Raw genomic sequence first — 27,124 nt, forward strand, 5'->3', positions numbered from 1 at the left:
TCTTGATTATATAAATTTGCTATAAAAGGAAAAAAGAGGGATGTAGTTCTAACAATGTGATATATCATAACAAGAGGAAAAACTCCCTTAATTCTGTTTGTTTCCAGGCATGAGTCATGTCTGACAGTCAATCATGTAGTCACAGGGTGTAAAAAAGCAAGGCTCAAGATTAACCAGGCAGGGAAATTTCCTTTTCAAAAAGGAAATAGCAAAATGGGAAAATAGAATCAGGAGGATCCTACCTAGGCTGTGCCAATGTCATCCCCCAACACTTTTCCCAGGCACAGCCACCCACCTTTAGCAGTTCCCAGGGTGCAATATATGCCATTTTCTACTATTGGCTTCATAATAATTGAGACAACTATCCCAAAAATCAAAGCTCACCAATAATAAATTACAATCCCAGGAATTTTTACCTTAAATAGCAAAATTTCACTAACCACAACTTAGGGCTTGAATATCTTTCCTGATGTTTCTCTAACATTTATCCTTTACTTACAAATTAAAACTACCCATATTCTGGGGCTCCAGATATACAGCAAATACCTGATAGTTCACTCATTATTGATATGTTGAAATCACATCTTTAAATCACCCTATATACTTTCATGATAGCCAAGATTTTCAGTGAAAATTTGCTGTTACAGTAAACTTATTATCTGTTTTATTACAAAATATACCTCATTAAATATTTAACAGATTTCAAATATCTATTTTTAATCACATCCTTTTAAAAGGCCAATTCATGTGTAACAACATCCAGATTAAAAAGTTGTTTTGTCTAACAGCATTTCTTCTCCAATGGTCTCTCGAATTTCACAATGTAAGAGAATTTAGAAATACAATAATACACAAACAATAGCATGTATTTAAAATATGAAACAAAACTTCAGATGACATCAATTCCATTAATTGCATTTCCAAATTATCACATATAAAAATCATTAATCTTATTACCTTTGGCATTTTAAAACCACTTTAGAGTTATCAGGTATGGAACAATTACATTCAATTAAAGAAATAATGGGATGCTTAGCAAATGCCAGTCATTGTATTAAGCATTTTACAATCATTATAATACTTTGATCTCACAACAACCCTGGGAAGTAGGTACCATTATTATTTTTCTCTTTACAGATCAGGGAACTGGGACAAACAGAAATAAGATAACTTACTAAGATTACACAGCTAATAAATTTCAGCAACCAGAATGTAATTCAAGTTTCTCTACATTTTTCCATCATTTTTTTCCTAACACTTGTATTTGGGAATCTATTCTAAGATGAGAAGGGTTGACAGGAAGAGGGAGAGGGAGAGGTCTCTGTCAGAATTGTTAGATTACCTTAAAGTTATGATCAAAAAAAGAATATGCATGTAATATTGCAAGAAATGTCTAAGGAAAATTGCCCTGAAGTTCTAGACCAAGAGGGTAAAGTAGAAATAGAAAAAAATCTACTGTTCACCACCTGAAAGAGATCCCAGGAGGAAAACTTGTAGGAATGTCATAGTCAAGTTTTGAAACTTCCAGGTTAAGGAGAAAATATTACAAGCAACAATATGAAAACAATTTAACTACTAAATGGAGATACAGTCAGGATTTCACTAGACCTTACATACAAATCTTATCAATGTTCTTAAAACTATCATCATCGCTAGGGTGGTTTGAAAGAAAGGTTGAGGCTGAGTTGTGTATGGTGGGATGATTCTAAAAAACAAAATTGGGTAGGAAAAAATAGCAATTATCTCACAAAATGGGGCATGAAAGGAGGACCAGATACAGAGGAAGCAGGTAGGAGTAGGGAGGCTGGTAATTGAAATCTTATTCTCATCGAGTTGGGGTTGAGCATGTACATCTGGAAGGATGTAGAAGTTTTCTGGCCTTGTAAAGAAGTGAGAGAATTGAGAGAAAGGATGAAGGAAGGATGTATAGATTAAGATTTAGGAGGGTGGGGAGAGAGGATAAGGGAGGGACTCTTAGAGGGGTGGGTGGAATAAGGAATAGGAGGGATAGGGTAAAAAGAGAGGCTGAGAAGAACAACAGTGAGTAAAAATCAGATGGAAGGAAATTCACAAAAAGTAATTATAACTTTGAATGTGAATGGGATGAACTCACCCATAAAACAGAAATGGATAGCAGAATGGATTAAAAATTAGAATTCAACAACATGTCATTTACAAGAAACACATTTAAGAATGAGAGATACACACAGAATTAAAATGGAAGGTTGGAGTAAAATTTATTATGCTTCAACTGATGCAAAAAAGGCAGATGTATCAATTATGATCTCAGACAAAGTTATGGTTGAAATAGATTTAATTAAGAGAGATAAATAGGGTAATTACATTTTGATAAATGGTACCGCAGACAATGAAACAATAGCAATAATGAACCTATATGCACCAAATACTATAGCATCTAAATTTTTAGAAGAAAAGTTAAATGAATTACAGGTGAAGATAGTAGTACTGTATATAATATAATAGTGGAAGTCTTTAATCTTCCTCTCTCAGAACTAGATAAATATAGCCAAAAAATAAATAAGAAAGAAATCAAGGAAGTGACTAGAATTTTAGATAAGCTAGTTATGACAGATACCTGGAGACAATTGAATAGAAATAGAAAGGAATACAGGTTTTTCTCAGCAGTTCATGGTACCTTTACAAAGACTGACCATATATTAATACATACAAATTTTATAGTTAAAAGCAAAAATATTAGAAGTATCATTTTCAGATCACAATGCAATAAAAATTGTGTTTAAAAGAGGGACCATGGAAATGTAGATTAAAAACTAATTAGAGGAGCAGCTATGTGCCGCAGTGGATAGAGCTCTGGCCTTGGAGTCAGGAGGACCTGAGTTCAAATGCGGCCTCAGACATTTGACACTTACTAGTTATGTGACCCTGGGCAAGTCACTTAATCCCATTGCCTAACAAAAAACAAACAAAAAAAAATACTATCTGATACTGGCTAAGAAATAGAAGGGTAGATCAATGGAACAGAGTAAACATACAATTTACAGCAGCAGATAAATATTGTAACCTTATATTTGACAAATATAAAGACTTTGTAAAGATTTTGGGATAAGAATTCATTATCTGGTAAATAAAAGTTGTTGAGAAAACTGGAAAGCAGTATGGTAGAAATTGGGCATAGATGAAATCTTACACCATTTACCAAGATAAGGTCAGAATGAATACATGACCCTAGATATAAAGAGAGATATTGCAAGAAAATTAGAAGAACATGGAACATATTACTTATCAGACTTATGGATAGGTGAACAATTTATGAATAAACAAGAGATAGAGAGTAAAGTGAGATATAAAATAAATAATTTTGATTACATTAAACTTAAAAGTTTTTGTACAAATAAAATAAATATAGTCAAGATCAGAAGGTGGGGAGAGTTTATAGACAGTTTCTCAGATAAAAGTCTCATTATCTCAAATATATAAAGAACTTTGTCAAATCTATAAGAATATGAGTCATTCCCCAATTGATAAATGGTAAAAGGATTTGAACAGGCATTTTTCTGATGAAGAAATCAAAGCAATTTATAGTCATGTGAGAAAATGCTCTAAATCATTATTGATTAGAGAAATGCAAATTAAAACAGCCTTGAGATATCATTTTACACTTATCAAATTGGCTAAAATGATTGAAGGCAAAAGGAATAAATGTTGGAGAGGATATGGAAAAATTGGTACACTAATTCATTGTTGGTGGGATTGTGAATTGATCGAATCATTTTGGAGAGCAATCTGGAATAATGCCCCAAGAGTTATTAAACTGCCTATACCCTTTGATGCAGCAACACTACTACTAGGTCTATTTCCCAAGATGATTAGAGAAAAAGGAAAAGAACCTATATGTTCTAAAATATTTATAGCAGTTCTCTTTGTGGTGGTAAAGGACTGGAAATTTCAGGGATGCCCATCAATTGGGGAATGATTAAACAAGGTGTGGTATATGATTGTGATGGAATATTACTGTGCTTTAAGAAATGATGTGCACAGGGGCAGCTAGGTGGTGCAGTGGATAGAACACTGGCCCTGGAGTGAGGAGGACCTGGTTTCAAATCTGGCCCTAGACATTTGACACTTACTAGCTGTGTGACCCTGGGCAAGTCACTTAACCCCATTGCCTAGCCAAAAAAAAAGAATTGATGAGTTCAATGATCTTAGAAAAAACATGGATAGATTTGCACAAAATAATGAGGAGGGGAATAAGCAGAACCAAAAGAAAATTATATAAGTAATAGCAATACTGTTTTAAAAATAACTTTGAGTGACCAAGTCATTCTGACTGCTATAAATACCCAAATTAACTACAAAGGACCTATGAAGGAAGATGCTGGTCTCAGGCACACACCAAGTCTGAGAGGTCTATACTGCATATGACTAGGACTTTACATGGTCTTAGGTGACCAGGAAAGCTTATCACTGTTTCAGGAGAGAACAAGGAGGATCCTAGACCTATTTCATGTTGAGAATGGGGGATGGTGAGGTAACATTGACCTATGACAGGTATTTTGTATTTTGTAGATATTCATCCATTTGACTTAAATTTTCAGTTTTTTTCTGGCATTTGACAGTGTATAATAGTTTCTGATAATTTTTTTTATTTTCTCACTATTAATTTTTAATTATTTCCTCAGTTTTTCTTATCTTTCTTTTTTTGATTAATAGTTTATCAGTGTGAAAGTCTTTTTAAAAACAGTCTTTTGTCTATTATTCTTCCCTTAATTCTTTTTTTTATTCAGTCATTTTCAGTTGTATCTGACTCTTTGTGACCCCATTTGGAGTTTTCTTGGATACTGGAATAGTTTGCTATTTTCTTCTCCAGCTCATTTTACAGATGAGAAAACTGAGGCAAACAGGGTTAAGTGACTTGCCCAGGGTCACACAGCTAGTAAGTGCCTAAGACCAGATTTGAATTCAGGAAGATGGGTCTTCTTGACTCCAGGGCCAGCACTCAATCCACTGTGCCACCTAGCTTCCCTTTAATTCTGTCTTCTTTGCCTTTAATTTTAATAATTTTTTGCACTTGTTTTTTGGTTTTCTAAATTTTTTAACTACCTACTTGAGTCATTAATCTCTTTTGTTAATATAATCATTGAGTTTAGGCATATACATTTGTCTCTGAGAGCTGCTTTAGCTGCATTCCATTACTATTGTCATTATTTTTCATGTAATTTTTTTATTGCTTCTCTCTAGACCAAATAATATTTAAGCAGATAATTTTAAAAAATTTTCAATTATAGTTGCCTCTTTTGATCGAATTTCCCCTATTAATTACTATGACCTTTAAATTGAATGTTTAAAATTTCTGTCTTTCTGCTTTTATTTCTAAATTATTTATGTCCAAGTTCATGATCCATTTTTGAAAAGTGTCATGCTTTTTGAATAAAAAGTATATATATATTACACACACATACATACATATATATGTATGTATATTCATATGCCTAACATTCATAACATTGCTCTCTCTCCATATATTCATCAAATCTAGGGCTTTTTACAGCATTCTGTTCAAGTTTGTAACTTCTTTCCAATATAGATATTCTCCTGCATCCTGGGCAATTGCCAATCATCCTGACTTATGTCTTGTCATTGGACACTGATGACTCTGGAGGACAGAGTGGGGCTGATGACTTTGCACATCTCTGCCTCACTTAAATCCGATTCACTTGCAAGTCAAGACATCACCCTCCTGATATCATTGGTCCTTTTTGAGAATGGAGGACAAACAACAATAATAACAACCTTTATATGAAACATAATGTAACATTAGTGAACTATTGAATTCTCCTATTATTACTGTCTTTTAAAAAATAGTTCTATTTATAGAGTTGTTTTGCTCTCATTTTTCTTTATTTTTCCTTAATTTTTATAATTTTCTTTTTTGTTTTGTTTTTGGCTCATTAATTTGTTTGATTTTCTAATTTTTTAACTGCATACTCAATTTATCAATCTCTTCTTTTTTATTCAGGAAATGAAACTTTTCCTTTAATAATTTAGTTATACATATTTAATATGGATACATATGTAATATTGATATTATTTCATTTTATATGAATTCTTTAAACTTCATAAAGTTTTCCTACTTAACTCTCTTAAGTCTCACTTTGAATTTGGCATTGTCTAAAACATGATTACAAATATAGATTTTCTGGATTCAGTTAAGCATAGTGTATTTTTTTCAACCTCTCACTCTAAATGTTTGTGTAACATTATGTTGTAGGAATATTGTTTTTGTAGGTGACATATCATTGGGTCATGGTCTTTTAATCCATTCTGTGATGCCTTTTCTTTTTATAGGGGAGTTTAATCCATTTACATTCAAATTTATAATTTCTAAGTTTGGTTTTTCTTCAACCATACCCTGTCATGTTATCTGCCTTATCAGAGTTGAATACAAAATACTTAATTGACATTAGTATTGATCCAAACAAAGTCTGTACATGCATACCTAAACTCTCCCACAATAACAATAAATGTAGTTTAAAAGTTTTAGTATTGCTAATATTAGGTTTTCAGATCTTTTAAATTTCTTTAATCTTCCCTTAGTCTCATATAGTTGTATCATTTTGGGATTGCTCACTTCATGTTTTCCCTGACACTTATTTGTTTGCTTGTTCTTCATCTGTAATAACTACACTCAAAATATTCCTGTTTTTTTTCAACTCACAAAATTGTTTGTTCTTTTTGCTTCCATTTTATGAGACTTTGAACTATAGAAGGCATGGGAAGAATTATCAGTGTAATCTAAAAAGAACAGGAACTATAATTCTTCTAGTCTCCCTACTGGATTTGGAGTCAGAGTGCTGGGGTCCTCCCTCCTGCTATGTCCCTTTTGTGGAACTCCCTATTTCTGAAGTGTCTATGCTTAGAAGTTTCCAGTATAGAAACTTCCAATTTCATAGATGACTGGTGCCAACCTGCCAATTACTTCAAAGGTGGAATTGCCGTAAAATACTAATGGGGATTACTTGAATGGGACCCAACTCTTCCTGACAAAACAGCTATGATTCTCTCACATGTTGCTTGATGTATGGAATGCAGTTGGACATAGGAGTCCCAGAGAGAGCTTGATATAACGGAGTTCCATGTCCCAAGAACAGATTCTCATGTGATGAACGTGGACTTCCTACTCCAGTAACAACTTGAAGACCATTATGCCAAGTCTCCTTGGTGACATCCTTGTTTAAATAATCTCCTTCTTCCTTGTCTCACTTTGAAGATATCATTCCTGACTCTAGTGGGGGGGTTGAGGAGGGGATGGTCTGTTGGCTGCCTAGTTTGAAAGTGTCAGCTGTTGCCCCTGTTTTTCGGGATGTGAAGGTTTAGTGCCTTTCTTTTGTTGCTCCTGGCCCCTTTCCTCCCACTCCAGTTCTGCCATATTCTCTTGGATACTATCAGTTAAACCATGTGGCTTTCCTTTCAGCACAACTAATTAAAGAGCCTATTATTTTCAGCTTTGATAGGTTTGTCTAATTCTTTTGCAAAACTCCTTTAAGTCTTATCAGTAGAGCCCAATGTGAATCAATTGATTAATCAATAAGTCAACAAGCCTTTATTAAGCAATTACTATATGCTAGGCACTGTGTTAAGTGCTGGGTATGCCAAGAATCAGTTCCTGCTTTTTAGGAACTTTCATTTTAATTAATGGTACAAATAGGAACTTTTACTTTTTCATTGACCTCCTTTAATCCAGGAGAATAAAACTCATTTATAATACAAATTTATTTGCAGAGCACTGCAGACAAGGATGGCAGAAGATTACAAGCAGTACAGGTTAAAGTAGCAAAAAATGGAGGTGAGAACAACTCTGCAGAAAACTTGGTGTGAGATCCAGCTAGGCTATATCATGCCAAGAATGAAGCTTGCTGAAAGGCACCAAATATATGGAAAATAGAAGAAGTTTGTCAGTGTTTCTATAATAATCTAATTCATCATCAATAACATTGAACCCAACAAATTTGGATTTTGACCCTTCAGTATCTGGTGTGTGATAGAGGAAAGCAGAAATGGTATTTGGGAAGATTAAGGTGGGAAAAGCAGCTGGACCAAAATGTACAAAGAAGAGATCTATTCTGGAGGTAATATAATAACCACAACCACAGTAACATTTATATAGCTCTTACTATGTGACAGGCACTGTACTTTACAGTTATTATCACATTTGATCTTTGCAACACCCTGAGATGGAGGTGCTATTATTATCTTCATTTTGTGTGTGTGTATGTGGCAATCGGGGTTACGTGACTTGCCCAAGGTCACACAGTTAGTGTCAAGTGTCTGAGGTCAGATTTGAACTCAGGTCCTCCTGACTCAGACCTGACTCCAAGACCAGAGCTTTATCCACTGCCCCACCTAACCGCCACCTAGCTGCCCCCTATTATCTTCATTTTCTAGGTGAAGCAAAGAGATGTTAAAGGATTTGCCTAAGGTTGCACAGAAAATAAGGGTCTGAAGCAGGATTTGAATACAGTCCTTCTTGACTCCGGGCCCAGGGCTCTATCTATCACTGCTCCACTTAGCTGCCCCAGCAGAATTCTGACACCACTGAAGGTTCATTTTGCAAGGTATCTCCAGGAGGGAAAATCATGGACAGTATTAATATCCCTATAATACAGTAAAATGTCCCTACAGTGTAGTAACCATATACACCATAGTGTCAATAGTATCAATATAGTATCAATCACTACTAATGCACTTATCTACTTTATGTTTTTAAGAACATCTTTACAAGAATGGTCCACCCATATATTGAGGATATCTCTGGTGAGATAATGAGAAAATAGCAGACAGGCTTTTAAATTGATTTTCTATAATAGATCACATCTTAAAAATTCCCACAGTTGGCTGAAAGGCACAAAGAATAAAGGTCCTATTTATCCTAGAAAAGAAATGATGGGGGAAGGGAAGGGGGGAGAAATGTGAGTGCAACATAAGGACATAATAGCTGTGTTAAAGTGTTGAAGGATTGTTATGTAGAAGACTTGGCTGCTTAGCAATAGAGGAAAGAGCTAGGAATAATGAGAAAAAGTTGCAAAGAGACAAATTTATTCCTTATATTAGGAAAAACTTCCTAACGATTGTTAGAGTGATTCCAAACTGGAATGAGCTATCTCACGAGTGGACTCCCACTCATTGGAGGTCTTTATGCAAAAGCTGATCCTTTTATCAGGTATGTTGGAGAGGGAATTCTTGGTCATTTATGGATTGGAATAGATGGCCTCTGAAGTAGCTTACAACCCTGAAACTCTTTGACTCTATTGTATTTATTGCTTATTGATTGTAATGACTTACTTTGTAGTGTAATTTGAGATCTGGTTCATGAAGTACCCTTACTTCTTTTTATTATCTTCCTTAGTAGGCTTGACTTTTTGTTTCTCTATTATTTTGCCCAATTTTAGTAATATGTAGTAGAAATATTTAGTAATATGATTAGCAAAACACTAAATTTCCTCTATGATGTTCTCCTCGGATATCCCATTATGGTTTAGCAGTAATCTCATGTTCTCAAACATCATGTTAGTAAGATGTAAGCTTTGAAATTTTTTTTTTTTCTTTTTTGCTGAAAAGCCTTTGAGTATGGTCCTGGAAAAAGACTATGTTTTTTGAGGACCACTTTAACTAAATACAGAGAGTCAGATCATCAGTAATCTTGCCACTTGGTGATAAAGTCTGGTCCTGGCAAACCATGGAGTCCTCATTAGACTATGAGCCTCCATTAGACTATTAGTTCCTTGAGAGCAAGGACTGTTTTTGTTATTGTTTTTTTTGTGTGTGTGTGTTTTTTTTTGCCTATCTCTAGCACTTAGTACAATGCCTAGTATATAGCAGGTGCTTAATAAATGCTTGATAACTGTTGCCTGACTGACTAGCTATGGAACAAAGACAAATACAAAATTAATTGTAATCTGTTCCACTGAAGGGAATCACATGCCCATTAAGATATTACTCTACAAAATCTGTACAGTAACTTGGGTGATATAGATATTTTCTACTGTATTGACATAGTCCAGGCATGAACATTGAAGACCTCTAATGACCTAAGTCTAGGTGTACTTTTATTTCTGTAAAAAATATCTTCTATTTATACAAACCCTGCATATGTATTGGGGAAAAAAAAGAAATGTATCACTAATTTGCATATCATCTATGCTTCATGCAATCATTATCTTGTAGCATTCCAATTTTAGTATATATACTCGTAACCCAAATCTCAAAGCTCATTGGTATGGGACCCTCTCCTCACTGGTGGAGATCAATGTCCTATGCCTGGTGAGGGGGCAAGGCAGAAGAGAGAGGAGAGATCTCTACAGTGTCTGCCAGCTCTTCAGTCTCTCTGGTGCTTCTGTTTTTTCAGTTTTGAGAGAGAAGATGGGCAATGCCAAGTCCGCTTCAAGTCACTGAAGAGAGGAAAAGACTGGTAAAAAGGAGATGTGAGAGGTACCGGCAATCTTCATCATGTGGTTAATCTCAGTTTGTTCCACTTGAGATTTTGGTGAATTTCTCCTTTGGGTGAGATCTGGAACACTCTCTTGGGTGAGCTGAGATATCTTACTCCCAGTGGGAGAGCTCCTTTACTCTGTATTTTCTGGTATATAATGTATGCCTTCTTTGACTTCTCTTTTGCTATTAATTTGGATAAATTGATTTCTTTGCTATTTTCTATATGTGTTCATTGTGGAATTGGTATTTGGTGGGAAGGAAGTCAAATCTTAGCTATAAAGCTTAGGGTACTAGGTTAGAATTGTATTTAAATGCTCCCTTAAATATGGTTAGTCTAAGGGAAGTAGTTTTCAGACTTGAGCTAAACTCCTGATTGCTATTCATTAATATTGAGGACAAAGCATTTGACCTTGAGTAAAACACAGCCTAGATCTTAACAAGGTGTTCTCATGCATATTAAGGTCATATAAGATTCTCTGGTAAAAGCAACCACAGCTATACCTTTCCTTTGAACTATCTTGCTTCCTCTTTCCTCTCTCACCCCATGCCCTTTTTCATCCATCCATGGTATACCAGTCTTCTTCCCATGATTACTTTCCCTCAATACACTTAGTTGGAAATACTTATGAAATCAACTGCCAAGTATTCTGTCTGCAGTGTTCTAGGGGAATTTCTCCTACCATATTACATGGAATATCATATGTTCTCTTGCTTCTTCATTGGTGCCCTTACCCTAACCCTTTCAGAGAAAGTGAGGAGGGTTTCCATCACATTGGGCGGACCACCTGTGGCAAAATTAAGGAGTACATGGTAAAATAGTCACACAAGGTGGGCATTGATGGTTTATGATCTGTGACACTGTACAGAGTTTGCAAATCAATGAAATCTCAAATCCATTTGAGTATTTGCATATCTCCAGCCCCTAAGACAATATCTTGCTCATTGTAGGCACTTACAAATGCTTGTTGAATGAATGAACTTCTCTCTTTCCTTTTGGCTTCCCCTTTGTGGAGAAAAGTGGGCAGTTGGGAGACTTGAGTTTAAGGAGAGGTATTTGGAGAGGAGAAAGAAATGAATGAGAAAGCAGAACCATTCTCATTCTCTTTATTTCTTACCTGTTAATCAACAAAGATTTAGTAAGCACTTAACATGTACCAGGCACTGTCCTTAGTGCTGGGAATACAAAGACAAATAGAAAGAAAGACGGTCCCCACCCTCAGAGTTTAATGTAAAGAAGACAAGACATAAAAGGAAACTGATAAGGGGGAGAAATGAGAGGTACCCAATGAGCGGGCATAATAGAAGGGTCCAGACTGCAGCCTATTGAGAAATGAAGAGGTGGCTGGCCTGGGTACCCTTCTTAGGTTCTGGGAGAATCCATCGTTCCAGAGGAGTGTAGGGGTAGAGGGTACTTCTAAGGTGTGAAATATAATAGATTTTCCAGAATGAAAAGATTTCTGGGACATAGTGGAGAAGCCAAGGAGAAAGGATAAAACTATCAACTAAAATTAAGCTCCTAGATCATTCGTGGATTTCAATTATTTAGACTGTAGCCATGTACTGCTCATGTAGCCAGTACATGCATGTACTGTAGCCATGCATCCTATAACTAGCAATAATTGAGAACTGGCTGTCTTCTCAGAGGCAACATGATGAAGCCATTGACCTTGTGATCAATGCTTATTTAAGATGAAAAGCAAGGTGATAATTGGTGAAGAAACTGAAAAATTTAATATGGACAGAGCTTAGCAGCACAAAAAGATGCTGGATAATTTTAGAGGGAAATCTATTGGCTCTAATAGGTTTTAATCAAACCTTCCAGATGTAATCGATGTAATTTCCTTAAGAATAATAATTATATCAAATGGAAAAAGAACATATAACCTATTGGCCTGGTTGTTCTTCAAGACAGCTGGCTAACTCTACAAGGTTATTTTTAATAAGATCTATAAATGTTTCTTAGCAAAAGCAGTACATGGAGTCACATATACAATATGAATAAGACCTGTCTGACTTGAAATCTTAATTAGTAATAAAAATAATAAATTGTTAAACTGGTGAATTGAATAAAGCACTGGACCTGGAGTCAGAAAGACTTGAGTTCAAATCTAGTCTTAAACACTTAACTGTGTGACCCTGGGCAAGTCACTTAACCTCTGTTTGCCTCAGTTTCTTCATTTATAAAGTAAAAATAATAGTAGTACCTACCTCCCAGGATTGTTGTGAGGAAAAAATGAGATAACATTGGTGAAGCATTTTATGACCCTTAAAATTTTATTTTTATAAATAACTACCTCTTCCTTTTTCTCTAGTCCCTATTTTCCTCTGCCTGACTCTTTTACTATGTCCTTTGATCTTTCTATGCCTGCTCTATCATTAACATATGCTCCTTTATCCTTGATTTCCTCTTGAATGTTTCCTATTCCCACACCCTTATGGAAACCTGGCTCCTCCCAGATAGCACCTCACCCCTGAGCACCCATTCTAGTGCTGGTTACTCCTCTCATCTTTCCCCCAATACGCTGATCCAGAGAGTAGGATTTGGCATTTCCCTCACTTCTTTTTGTTGCCTCCAGTTATTTGTTCTTCTACTCAGTCACTGCTTCTCCTTTGAAGTCCTCCACTTTTCCATATCATCCTGCCCAGGTCATTGTTGCTGCCATCTGCCAGACCACAGCCGACTCTCCTTCCTTCTTTAAGGAGTTTAATCCTTGATTCATAATATTTTTCACCTATTTGGCTCAACCCAACTCCTGCCAAACCCTTGAGGACTTCAGTATTCATGTTAATATAACCTCATACACATAGACATAATGAGCTTTGGCTCCCATCTTGACCCTACCTTTGCTACCTAGAGATAATATCACATTTGAGGTTTCCTCATCACTCCAAACTTTTATGATCTTGAGTTCTGGTATTCCTTTCTCTGATCATAATCTCCTGTCCTTTCATCTCTCACTCAGCTTCACTCTTCTTAAACCTATTTCTTTTATTTTTAAGGAATATTTTTAAATTTTTAATTTTTTAATGATAAAAAAATCTATTTTCTCTCTCCTCCCAATTAAAAAAAAAAAGAAAAAAACTTCTGTAATAAATGTGCGTAGTCAAGCAAAACAAATTTTCACATTGGCCATGTCTAACATATATAAATATATATGAGGAGATGGAGAGGAGATGGACTCAGAATGAAGAATAAGATATATGTATCTATCTATATATATACAAAGTATATATAAGATATATCTATATATAAGTGGTAATAATATTAATTATAATAATATAATATAATATATAAATATAATTATATTAATAAGATAATATATCTATATATAAGATATATGCATCTATTCATATATCTTATATATAGATATGTTACATATATCTTTATATATATAGATAGATACATATATCTTATTCTTCATTCTGAGTCCATCTCTTCTTTGTCAGGAGATTAAATAGCAGGTTTCATCATCACTACTCTGGAATCATGGTTAGTCATTGCACTGATCAGAGTTCTAAAGTATTTCAAAGTTGTTTTTACAATGTTAAAAAAGTATGTATATATATTTTTTTCAGTGAGCAAAAATCTGCCCCATACCACCTCTCCCCAGCAGAGAACAAAAGAAAAATAAAATTCTTACTACAAACATGTATAATCAAACAAAACAAATTTCCTTATTGGTCAAGTCTAAAAGAAAAAAAATTAAACACAAATATATGCGTCTCAGTTTGTACTCTGAGTCTTTCACCTCTTTATCAGGAGGTAGGTAGCATATTTCATCATTTTTCTGGTGTCATGGTTGGTAATTACACTGATCAGAGTTTCTAAATCTTTTAAAGTTGTTTGATTGTACAATATTGTCATTGTATAAATTGTTCCCTTTTCTGTTTACTTCATTATGCATAAGTTCATATAAGTCTTCTCAGTTTTCTCTGAAACCATTCCCTTCATCATTTTTTACACCATAAATATTCCATCACATTAATATACTGTACCTTGTTCAGCCATTCCCCAATTGATGGGCACTTCCTCAGATTCCAATTCTTTGCTACCTCAAAAAGAACTGTAAGTATTTATGTACCTCTTTAGAGATTGTTTTGCTTAGGACTAATTTCTCCCTTAGTCTGTCTTCCCTCTAATTCCCCTTTTTTTTCTCCCCTTTCCCTCTTATTTCCTGGTTGAGTGAAGTGTATTTTTGTGTGTTTATGTGTGTGTATTTTTAACCCTAAAAATTAGGCCAATTTTCATGAATCTCACAAGATCAAATTCCTAGTATCAGGAGGAAGCATCTTAGCCAACTGATTGTTTCTGCACATGGGCCACACCTCTATTATATCAGGTGTGATTGTGAGAAAGGATTAGAAATTAGGTTTACACAACAGGACAAAGGGATTCTGAGGATTTCCAAGATCTTGTGGATAGTCCCTCAACCAATCAGAAAGTGCCCCAAACATTCTGCAAACAACTAGTTCCTTAAGAAAGAGTCCTGGAGGCTAAACCAGTTGTAAACCATCGGGGTCAAAGACAGGGCCTCAACAGGGCAAAGGCTTTTCTTCACTGCATTTGCTTAATAAGCTTATTGAATATTAACTGACACACCCCCAGGGCGGAGATAGCCGCCATTTTTGAACATGGGACACATGAAGTGGGAGAAGTTAATAGAACATGGAGGAATATGGGATGGGCTGTCCAGGAAGAGTATAACTCAGATGAACTAGACCAGTCCGAGCCTTGGTGGGTGGAGTATGGGTCTTACTAACCATTTAAAAGTCGATTGTATGACTGAACTAGTGCCCACGTGCTACTAGAGTGTGATGTGCCCACTTCTCTCTCGAGAAGCGTAATGAAGGCTTTCCTTCACTCACTCCTATAGAAGATTTTTGTTTCAGATTTTTCTAACATGATGATCTAGCCAATTCACATTAAGTAGGTTTGGGGCAGTATAGATTACAAAAGCCATCCCTCTCACCCCAACTACAATCCATATATTTACTTCACTGTACCTAGAACTGCACCCAACTTAGTACCATAAACCAGTACCTTCTAGGAATAGTAATTGAAGTTTTGAAATTTGATTTTATAAAAGTACTTTCCCATGCCATCCAAAGGCCTCACCACAGGGTAGTATGTGTGAGTTCTAAATCCTATCACTCGTCTCATTTCCTCCATGTAGCTCACTAGACCAACACCCCAAACATAAGCAAGCAGGCTGTCGGGGTCTTGGAGTGAGACTGAACTGGATGTGACTTCAATGGGGGGAAGTCAGAGAAAGGCTAGTGGACTGGTCCAGGGTGGTTAGCGACCGGGTGAGGCTATAAACTCAGCTGGGGCTATTGAAACTGTCCTTTAAGAAGATTTGTAAAGCATGAAGGATGGTTGTTTCACTTCTCCTCTGGTACAGGGTTTATGTCCCTTCTAGGCAGTTCTGACCTGCTTCACCGTACTAATAACCTTTTTCAAATGCTCAGCAAGAAAGAAGTCACCTGTTTTCTTAAAAACAATCCTTTTTTTTTTTCACTAATGGGGACTGTGAGCACACCTACGGGCACATATCTGACTTTTAACCTAACATAGGCACCAAGCCCCAACCTGACCTAAGAGGGTTAGAAGCCTAGGGTTTGCATTCTTTTGGTAGGAGGGAAATATTCAGTCTTTTGTTTTCTCTGTCTATACATTCCTAAGACAAACGAATAAATCTAAACAAATCTTTATAAATTCTCAAGTTCTTTCTAATCCCAGCCAAACTTCAACTAAGGCCTACGCCCAACTACTTCCATTTCCTTATTGCCTACTTAATGTCTTAATTCCTTGCACTGTGGCTTCTGCACCTGGTTCTTTCTTCCGAAAATGTTCTCTCAAAGGACCTTGATGAACTTTTAATCAATAAATTCTGTGACTTTTTAGTCCACAACTTCCTTGACCCTTTTACATTTAACAGCGACCTTTCTTCATGAAACTTTTAAATCTCGTAGCCTCTGAGATCCTCCCAGGATGCTGGATTTGGAGCTAGAAGGAATCTTAGAGGCAATGGAGTCTCACTCCCTCATTTATCAGACGAGGAAATCTCCCGTCTCCTTTTCTGGATTCTTTCATTCTCCTGCCCCACCCTTCCCCTTCACAATGTGGGACTTTATCAAGATTCTTTCTCCTCATTTCTCCCATTCCTCAGCCACAACCCAGAGTTCTTGTTTTCCAGATAAATCCCTATTCTCATGGATTCAACTTTCACCTTTTAGTGAGTCATTCCCCAGTCAGTATTATCAACCCTAACTTTCTCTGTCTCTGTCTCTGTCTCTGTCCCTGTTTCTCTCTCTCTCTCTCTCTTTTGCGTGGTATTTCCAACTAGACATTTCCACTTTGGTATACTGCAAATCACCTCAAGCTCAACATTTCTAAAATGGAACTCATCATTTCCCACTCCCTTCATCTCCCCCTCCTCCTACAAAAGCCCATTTTCCACTCTTGACTTCTCTATTTCTGTGAGGTACCACTATTCTAAGGGCAACCAGGTGATGCAGTGGATAAAGTGTCAGGACTGGAGTCAGGAAGACTCATCTGCCTGAGTTCAAATCTGGCCTCAGACATTTTCTAGTTGTGTGACTCTGGGCAAGTCACTTAACCTCTGTTTCCTCATCTGTAAAATGAACTGGAGAAGAAAACGGCAGACCACTCCAGTATCTTTGCCAAGAAGACCCCCAAATGGAGTCATGAAGAGTTGGACATGACTGAAAATGACTGAACAACAAAACCACTATTCTCCTGGTCGTCCAGGATCCAAACCCTGGAATCATTGAATTGCTTGCCTCTCATAGAAAATCACTCATCTAATTGTGATGATGATTCTAATTAATTCTAATTCTTTTTTCCATGATTTCTTTCAGATCCAAGCAGTGGCTGGTCAATATATGTAATCTGCATGTATTTCTGTCCATAGTGGGCAGTGATTCTAGAGATGGGGAAGGGATCTGATAAGGGGCAGGCAGTTTACCTAGCATCCCCCATTTTCTAAGTTTATGCCTGACCTTGAACTGGAAGGGTCCTTCAGAGGTAGGAAAGCAATGAGCTGGGATCACATAAGCAACAAGATAGAGTTCTCTGATTCCCCAGACCTCTCCAAAACAGAAATTATATGCCAAAGATAAATCAACTTCAGCTAAGTCCATGGCTTAAAGACATCCAGAATCCAAAAGGAGGTTAAACCCTCCCGCCCCACAAAAAAGTCCCATGAAGATTCTTGGCATCTGAGCTCATTCAGCACTCCTCCCCCATCTCCACACTACTGGCTGCTCCAGGCTGCCAGTTTGCCTGGACAATGGCAGCCAGTCAGCAAGGCTGCAGCTCTTTAAGAGCAAAAAGCCTACTGAAGACCCCATCCCTATAGTACCTGCCTGCAGAGTTCTGAACTGCTGGTGCTGGGACAGAAACACTGATAGAGCTGGTTCCAGGGTGTACAACCCATAGCAGTGATGCGGTCTAGAGGTTAGGGGTCCTGGAATCCCAAAATCACGACACCCAGTCCTACCCGAAAGAATTCGACCCAAGCCTTCTTGCAGCCAAAAACAAGGTTTTTATTGAAGATTCGCCATATTAGCTAGAGTCTTAAGGAATCTGAGCATCTGTGGGCTATTGACTAGAATGTGAAAATCTGCGCCTCTTAATGGAGACAAGATGGACCTTATATACAGAAAGACTGTGGGAAGGATCCGGGAGTGGCCAAGTAGTCTATGAGGTAATATCTAGGAGTGGCCAAGTAGTCTATGAGGTAATAGAATTCCAGGGAAATGGAGCCTACGTGGGACCAAGGGTGGGAAGTGGCCTGGGGTCATAGGGAGGCAAGACAATGGAGGGCCAGGCTAGGTCAAGGATAACAGAATTGAGGGATTGGGTGTAGCCAAAATAATGAAATCATGGCTTCAGGGGAATACCAGAGATCTCCTTGATCAAGTGGGAGAATTCAAGGACAATCCAAAGGTTTTCTAGGGCCCATAGACAAATGGAGCCCAAATTGTGACAAAGGTCTCACTTTGGGCCCATATCCCATCAGCACCAGCCCGGCAAAGTTCTGAACTCCTGGTGCAGGGCCATGCTTTCCTACCCCTGAAGGACCTATTTGGTTCATGCCAAATATCCTAGGCTGGAGAAGACTCCTTCTACATCTGACTTGGAAAAGCTAGTGGAGGTAGGCAGAGCTTAATCTTAGCTGATTCCTGGGGAATGAACAAGGAACAGAGGGATGGGGATAGGATACTGTATGTTGGGGTGGGGAAGAGAGGAGAGCCTTTACAGCACCCCATTAAGCCTGAGGGAAAGAGCACAGGCCAGTTCTGACCACACAAAATCACTTGGGGCAAAGACCCATTTGTCTAGTTTGGGAGGAGACTCAGAGGCTTTGAGATCCAACCATCAGAAGAGATAAAATCAGAAAGTGAATAAAGGAAAATCAGAAAAGAACACAAAAGAATGAAATCACCAAAGATCTCAGGAAGAAGAAAACTCAAAGACCTTAAATATAAATAATAGATAAATCAACACAACAGAAGGAAATATGGCCTCCTGATCTAGTAAATTAGATCAGACATCTATGAATAAATACTACAAAACAAAGGGAAATGATTCAACACTTGCTGAGAGGATCCTGTGGAATGTAAAGAAAACATGAAGCCACAATATTTTGTTCTTGAGTGGCTCAAAAGAGAATTAAGAATAATGAGAACAGAATGGTTGGCCTGTACAGCAAAAATAATGGGCAGAATGGGATTCTGTTCTGTTCTGAGATTCTGTTCATTAGAAACCATAGTAGCTTCTCCACTTGTGAGTTCCCTCTGAATGAGATATGTGGGTCCGAGCTAGAGGCTTTGATTCGAGCCAAATCTTGAGTAAAGGTACAGAAAACCCTCTAGCACTTCTCCAAAAATCTTACTCCAATGCTTCCTTGTGATATGGAGATGACCTTGGCAAATCCATGAAGGCTACGCCATAAGTATGAAATGTTAAGTTTGGGCCCACAAATAAACGGCTATATGAAAACCAGTCTGGAAAGAACATCTCTTCCATATGGGTTGATTGTCACCAGGACTGGGCAGACTTCTGCAAGATTTAGGGAAGCAACAGGAAACCGTCCTCACTTCAGCCCTCATCTTCTTATATTCTTGAATGACTCTGCACTTGCATCCTGCTTATTGTTCGTCCTTTGTTTTCAGAGAGGATAAATGGCATCATGATGGTTAACTAATGAGAGAGTATCCTGGGTGTGCAGAGGAGGATTTTTTCTTGTTATTTTATTTGCCAAGTTATTTAATTAAATATCTTTTGTTGTGAATGAAGGTACCCTTTAGACAGATGGCAAAAATGAATATATTAGTGGATTCTCATGAACTATGGTTTTGAACTGGTGTTGACTCACAAAATTCCTTGAATATGGAGTAGCTTTCTGGGGGTTCATATGTGAGGAATGCCATCATGCTATATATGTATATTTATATGTATATATATATGTATATACTTTAGCCATATATGATCTCTGCTTTATATAGATAATACATCTATTTGTCTCTATCTCTATAGCTTTATAGATAAGTGTCTCCATAAAGTTATAGAAAGAGATAGATAGATGGATATATTAGATAGATAGATAGTGTGTATATTTGTATTTGTCCAGACCTTTGTCCACCAGTGTAGGAAAATGTTAGTGAGAAATTCCTTCTATCATTATAGATTGGCAAATGTTGTAGAATTTATGGCCTTAGAGAGTTGCCTGGGGCATTGAAAGATTAAATGACTTGTTCAGGGTCATATAACCATAAAATCAGTCCTTTTGCTTTCCATATCCCTGAGAAAGCACAATCTTAGTAAGAGAGCACCTTTTCATAAGGCCATCTTGGGTCAAGGTAGTGGATGGAGACATTCTCCATTATTCCATTTCAGCAACTGTGGTAGGCAGGGAAGTTGCTTTCTTGACCTTATGACTCTAGTATGTCTTCAGGAGGTTTAGATGAAACTTTGATACTGAAAAGCTCTGGGCGTGCTTTTTTAAATGGATCTCCTGTTTTGTAGAACCACCTTAGGAGAAAAATTTTGCAGTGAATCAACATCACATGCTGTATTGGCCTGTGTATACTTTGGACCTCATATGAAACAAACCCCTTTATATTATTCAATCATGGTGGTAGGAACCCATTATGGCCTAGTCTATCATTAATTTCAAAGTCCAATTCTTATAATAAAAATTGTTATTGTTCAGTTCTTTTTCAGTCATTTTCAATTCTTCATGACCCCATTTGGAGTTTTCTTGGCAAAGATACTGGATGGTTTGCCATTTCCTTCTCTAACTCATTTTACAAATGAGGAAACTGAGGCAGATAGCGTTAAGAGACTTGCCCGGGATCATACAACTAGTAAATGTCTGAGGTCAGATTTGAACTCATCAGGATGAGTTTTCCTGACTCCAGACTTGGCATTCTATCCCACTGTGTCACCTAACTGCCTGTAATAAAAATAAATATTTAATAAAAACAGCCACATACAGAATATATTCTTTTTTTTTCTTTTAAGTCCTGTAGTAAGTCCATATGGACATGCTTAGTGCAAGATTTATATTTTGCAAAGAGATTTCATGCAATAAGAACAGGAAAGAGTTGATTAACCACGGTTACAACATACTATTTCAGTGACTTTTTTTTTAAACACTGTACTTAGGGTAGTGAAAGCTTGCTAGCCCCTGGTCAGAGCTACTTCTAAGATCCTTGAAGATAACACTCAATACCCAGAGAAAGCAGAAGCAGGACTCCAAAGAATACAAATCAGGATCACACAAGGACCTGACATCCCCTCTAGAAGTGCACAGTATAAAATCCTAATTAGGGAAGTAAAGGACCAAGGACTAAGTCCTTAGTATAAAGTCCTAATTAAGGAAGTAAAGCTGAAAGAATGAGTAAACAGAAAAGACTCCCACAACAAAGATTTACTCTGGGGGTAAGGATGCCCAAGACACAGGCCCAGGTGAAAAAAAAAAAAAGATGACTCCAAAATGTCTATAAGCAAAGCCTTGATGAAACACATGGCTTTGCCACAAGGTTAACTAGAATTCCTGGAAGAAATGAAGTGTGTGTGTGTGTGTGTGTGTGTGTGTGTGTTTTAAGAGTTAAAATAATAGAACAAATGAAACGAGCACTAGACAAAAGAATTAGAAAAGAAATGAGAGATTTGGAGAAACATTTTGGAAAGATAATGTAATAATTTTGCACAAGAAGCACAAACCTTCACCAAAATAATGGACTTTTTGAAGATTAAAATGGACCATACAATAGTTGATTCCATGAAACAATAAGAAAAAATAAAAGACAAAAGACTCATATAAAAAAAATCCAGAAACCAAATTATGAAGAAATAATTTAAGAATCATTAGAAAACCATGACCAAAATAAAAGAGCCTGGATTTCATATTTCAAGAAATTGTGAAAGAAAACTTTCCAAATCTCTTAGAATTAAAGGGAAAGATGAAATTAAAAAGAAGCCATCAGTTATCTCCTGAAAGAAACCCCCAAATGAAAAATTCCCAAGAAAGCCATGGCCAAAGTCTAGAGCTTTCAGGTCAAAGAAAAAAAAATACTGCAAGCAGCCAGAAAAAAAAAAAGAGTTCAAGACTTAAGGAGTCACAGTCAGGATCACACAAGATTTAGAATCCACCACTATTAGCAGAAAACTTGGAATGCAATATTCCAAAAAGCAAAAGATAAAGACTTACAATCAAGAGTAGCTTACCTAGCAAAACTGAGTATGATCCTATGGGGAGAAAAAAAAATAAAATAAATAAAATTCAATAAAATAAAGATCTTCCAAGCATTTCTGATGAAAAGAACAGAGATGAATAGAAACTGTGAAATGCAAACACAGACATCAAGAAAAACAGAAGGAACTATAAAAAGATGAAGTTTTTACATTCTAATAGGGGAGATGATCCCAAGTGTCCAAATCTAAAGAGGTCCTAGAGGGAGCTAAATGAGACCAAGTCTGGGAGTGATTTTGTTATATTTTAATGATCTTAAAAGAAGAAAAGGAAAAAGAGGGGGAAAAAATAAACTGGAGAAGAAAGAGGAAGGAAAAACAGGGGAACTTATCTCACATAATCAGAGTGCAGAAGTAGAATACTAAGCAAACAAGGGGAAATAGATGGGGAACTAGCTGGAACCAACTGGAGAGTTTGGTGTAGCAATAAACTCAACAGGTAAGTAGGACAGATTTGGGAGAGGAGGAAATAAGAGGGAGGGTTGGTTTAAGGAGGAATTAGTCATAAACAAAGCAAGTTTTTGCCTCTGAGTAAAAAGGAGCTTAAAATCTGTGATTACTCTGGGTGAAGGAAAGAAAAGAGAGTCAGGAGCAGAAGCATATTGCATTATACCCAGTGCATTGATGCTGTCTAAAACCTAGGCCCAGTAAAATACACAATGTAGATAAATTAGAGACCTTTCCAATAAGATCAGGGTTAAAACAAAAATATTCTTTATCACCACTATTAGTTAATATAGTGTTACAAATGTTAGCTATAGCAAGAAAGAAATGAAAACACACTTTAATAACTTCATTATTAACATTTTATCCATCACTTTCTTAAATCTAGACAATCTACAAAACAATAAATCAAGCCCTGATTTGTTGCATTTGTCAGTTTCTGAGAGGTAAATGCCCACACTAAAAATCTCTTGAGCTGGTTTGAATTCGCTCAGCAAAGGAAGGCAAAAGGAAGAGAGTATTTATATAGCACTTATTATGTGCTAGGCACCACCATGCTCCTAGTTACTCAGTCTTATCAGTTCTACTCCCTGTTTCTCAAATCAAGTTTCTTTTTTTATTTCTATTGCCACCATTCTATTTTAGGTCTCCATCACCTCTTACCTCCTATCTGGTCTCTTTGCTCCTAACTTTTCCCTACTCCATCCTGTTCTTTGTACCACTACCAAAGTCATCTTCCATTTGCACAGATCTTGCCATGTTATTCCCCTGCTCAAAAATCTTCTGTGGTTGGGGGTGGCTAGGTGGCACAGTGGATAGAGCGCTGGCCCTAAAATCAGGAAGACCTGAGTTCAAATCCGGCCTCAGACTAAACACTTGACACTTACTAGCTGTGTGACCCTGGGCAAGTCACTTAACCCCAATTGCCTAAACCAAAAAAAAAAAAAAATCTTCTGTGGCTCACAACTTCCTACCAAGTAAGATATATATTCTTTATTCTCATAATTAAAGGTCTTTATGGTCTAGTTCCAATCTATCTTTCCAGACATATTTCATGATAACTCATACTGTATTTTCTATATGCCAGCCAAACTATACTATTCATTTTCCCCTGATCTCATTCTGAAATCTCTTTCCTGTATGCATTTGCCCATCATACTGCATGCCTGGACTAGACTGTCTATTCCTTCATTTTTTTTTCTTAAAACTTTCTTTAAGGAGAAGATACCTCTTCCATAATACCTTCTCTCCTATTGTCAACTAGAAGTTATCCTTTGCTTTCTAAATCTCTGAAATAATGCTGTTTGACCTTTCTTATAAATATTTCTGTATGTTCTTTCTACTATTGTGTAAACTCATTTAGGATTTATATCTCTTTTTATCTTTGTATTACTTATGGCTAACCAAGTGCCTTACACGTAGCACAGAGTTTAAAAAGTGTCTGCCCAACTGAATTAAATTGATATAATAGGAAGAATTCCAAGGGGGCTTTTTTTTATAACTCAGGATACTTCTGGACTACTCTCATTTGGAGTATACTCAGGGAATGCAAAGTAATTTTAAAATTAGCTGAAGCAAAAAGTAATTACAAAAGAAAATCTGTTGCAAATGAAATCATATAACATATTCTAGGAACAAGTTAAAATTATTTTTAAATTATCTGTATCATTGAAAGGTGCTGCTGAATGCCAATCAATGCATTAATAAATATTTAGTACCTATTGTGTACCAGATATTGTTCTAGGCACTGTGGATAAAAAGGCAAAAATTAAAGCAAGACTTCAATGAGCTTAAGTTGTTGTTGTTGTTGTTCAGTCATTTCGGTCATGTCTGATTCTTTGTGACCTCTTTTGGGGTTTTCTTGGCAAAGATACTGGAGTGGTTTGCCATTTCCTTCTCCACCTCATTTTACAGGTGAGGAAACTGAGGCAGAGTGAAGTGACTTACCCAGGGTCACACAGCTAGTTAAGTGTCTGAGGCTGTATTTGAACTTAGATCTTCCTGATCCCAGGCCTGGAGCTCTATTCACTGTACCACCTAGGTGCCCTAAGGAGCTTATATACATGTAAGGCTCTGTGTTAGTGAGGGATCTTTCTATACAGGGTGCAGGGCACCAGAGAGCTGTGTCAAAAAACAAACAATCAGCAAATAGGTTTTAAGCATATGAGAGACATTGTACTAAGGCATTATGAGGGAATCAAAGGAGTATAAGACATGATTCCTAATTTCAAGGAACTTGTGGTCTAGTTGCGTGTGTGTATGTGTGAACAAGGTATAATTAGGACAGTTATAATAAACACATAAGACTTTAAATAAAAGCAATAAAGAAAATTATACAAGAGATGCCATGTAAGCTAGTCCATGATAATTGTTGGATGAGTGATATTGCTAATGAATGGGAAGAGTTCAAACAATAGAAAAGTCATGATAGACAGCAATAGGTCAGGAAGGGAGGGTTCCATGGAGGAGAAAGTGAAAGTCAAGCTGAGCCTTGAAGAATAGGTAGGTTTTTGATGGATGGAGAGGAAATGGGTGGGAATTCCAATAGAAGGAGAAGACACAAGGCATGTTGAAATATGGCCAGAGGGCTGGGATTCTTATAATCTAGCCACTGCTTAGATTCTTATAATCTAGCCAATAAGCCAATAAGCCAATAGCTTACTAATGTTCAGACTCCTTAAGAGTCTGCCCAATACGATGGATGTTCTAATAAACCTTGTCTTTGGCTGAAAGAAGGCTTGGATGGAATTCTTATGGGCAGGACCCACGTGTTGTGATTTTGGGGTCCCAGGACCCCTGAACCCCTAAACCACATCATTTTGGTGGCCCATACAGGGAAACTGCCTAACCCCATGTTCTCCTGCAGCCAAGAATGGAAGGAAAGAGGGGGGATGGAGGGGCAGCAGCTATAGCATGGGTCCCCCTGGCAATGGTCTTGGACTCTAGGGCAACCTTTGCCTGGAAGCATCATCCAGGTTCAGCACATCCTGCTCAAGGTAATGCAGCTAGCCTTCAAACTTGGGTAAGCATGCTCTTTTAAAGTTGTAGTTTTAATTGTTAATGATGAGATGTTGATTCTCTGTGTAACATAATTTGGAAGTGCATTTAACAAAACTGAAGTCACCTGATTGGTAATGGGTTTGTTTCAAGTTTCAAATTATGAACTTTCTGTATCAGTTATGTCAAGCAACTTTTCACAATTTGGTTACCACTAAAATAATTTAGCTCTTTTTGGTTATTGTTTTAATGTGTAAACTAGCCAAAAAGCTCATTTGGGTTATGTATGGCTTGCTGAGAATTTTCAAGTGTATAGAAATCTCTGATTGACTTTTTACACTAGGACAAATTTAAGTTTGAGATGTAAATCTTGGAAAAGTTTTTCCTAAACTGTGATTAGTAAAACTTACTGTTTGAGGTAAAAGCTCATAGGATTTTATTTTGAATTGTCTGATGGGTCATAATCTGAAATAACTCTGTTAATCAATAATCCACCATCTGAGAGAAATTCCATAAGCTATTCAGAGAAGGTGGGAAGTCAGCATTGGGAAAAGCTGAGAGGACAATTTTAGCCTCAGTCTAAGATGGGATCCTCCTGGCTCAGTTTCCCCATTATGTTCCTTTGAAAGGGAATGTTACCCACCTGGCTATTCCTGAGTCTGGCTATGAGGTGGATTTGATACTACATGGTTGGAAAACTGAATTTGGGACCCCCTCGAGGCAGGGACAGCTCTATGCCCCTTGCCAGCAGGAAGCAGTTTCAGAAGCTGAAACCTTCATCCCTTACTCCAAAAGAATTTGGGTCCCATTTGTTTGAGGGGGGAATGATGGGGTTGGGATCTGGGCCACAGAAGGAAAAACCCTGGACTTTTCCACATGGCCAAATCTCTGTTGTTTTCCTGAGGCTATAATCCCATCAACTGGCCTTTCATTGTGGCTACACCCAATCTCCCCTCCATTGTCTTACCTCCTTATGGCCCCTGGCCATTTCCCCTCCCATCCAGATCTCCTTAGGCCCCTCCTCCCATCACACCAAACTACTTGGCCACTCCTAGATCCCTCCCACAGGTTTTCTGTATATAAGGTCCATCTTGTCTCCATTAAGATGCTGGGATTCTTATAATCTAGCCACTGCTTAGATTCTTATAATCTAGCCAATAAGCCAATAGCTTACTAATGTTCAGACTCCTTAAGAGTCTGCCCAATATGATGGATGTTCTAATAAACCTTGTCTTTGGCTGAAAAAAAAAAGAAATATGGCCAGAGGAACCTCTATAATCCACATTCTTTTGTCTGACCATAGAAAGGGTCCCATGGAATAAGGCCTAATGGGCAAGTGCTCTTTTCTTTCTTTCTTTCTTTCTTTCTTTCTTTCTTTCTTTCTTTCTTTCTTTCTTTCTTTCTTTCTTTCTTTCTTTCTTTCTCTCT

This window comes from Vombatus ursinus, unplaced genomic scaffold (genome assembly GCF_900497805.2).
Source record: "Vombatus ursinus unplaced genomic scaffold, bare-nosed wombat genome assembly UNPS02009835.1, whole genome shotgun sequence".
Taxonomy (NCBI): Eukaryota; Metazoa; Chordata; class Mammalia; order Diprotodontia; family Vombatidae; genus Vombatus; species Vombatus ursinus.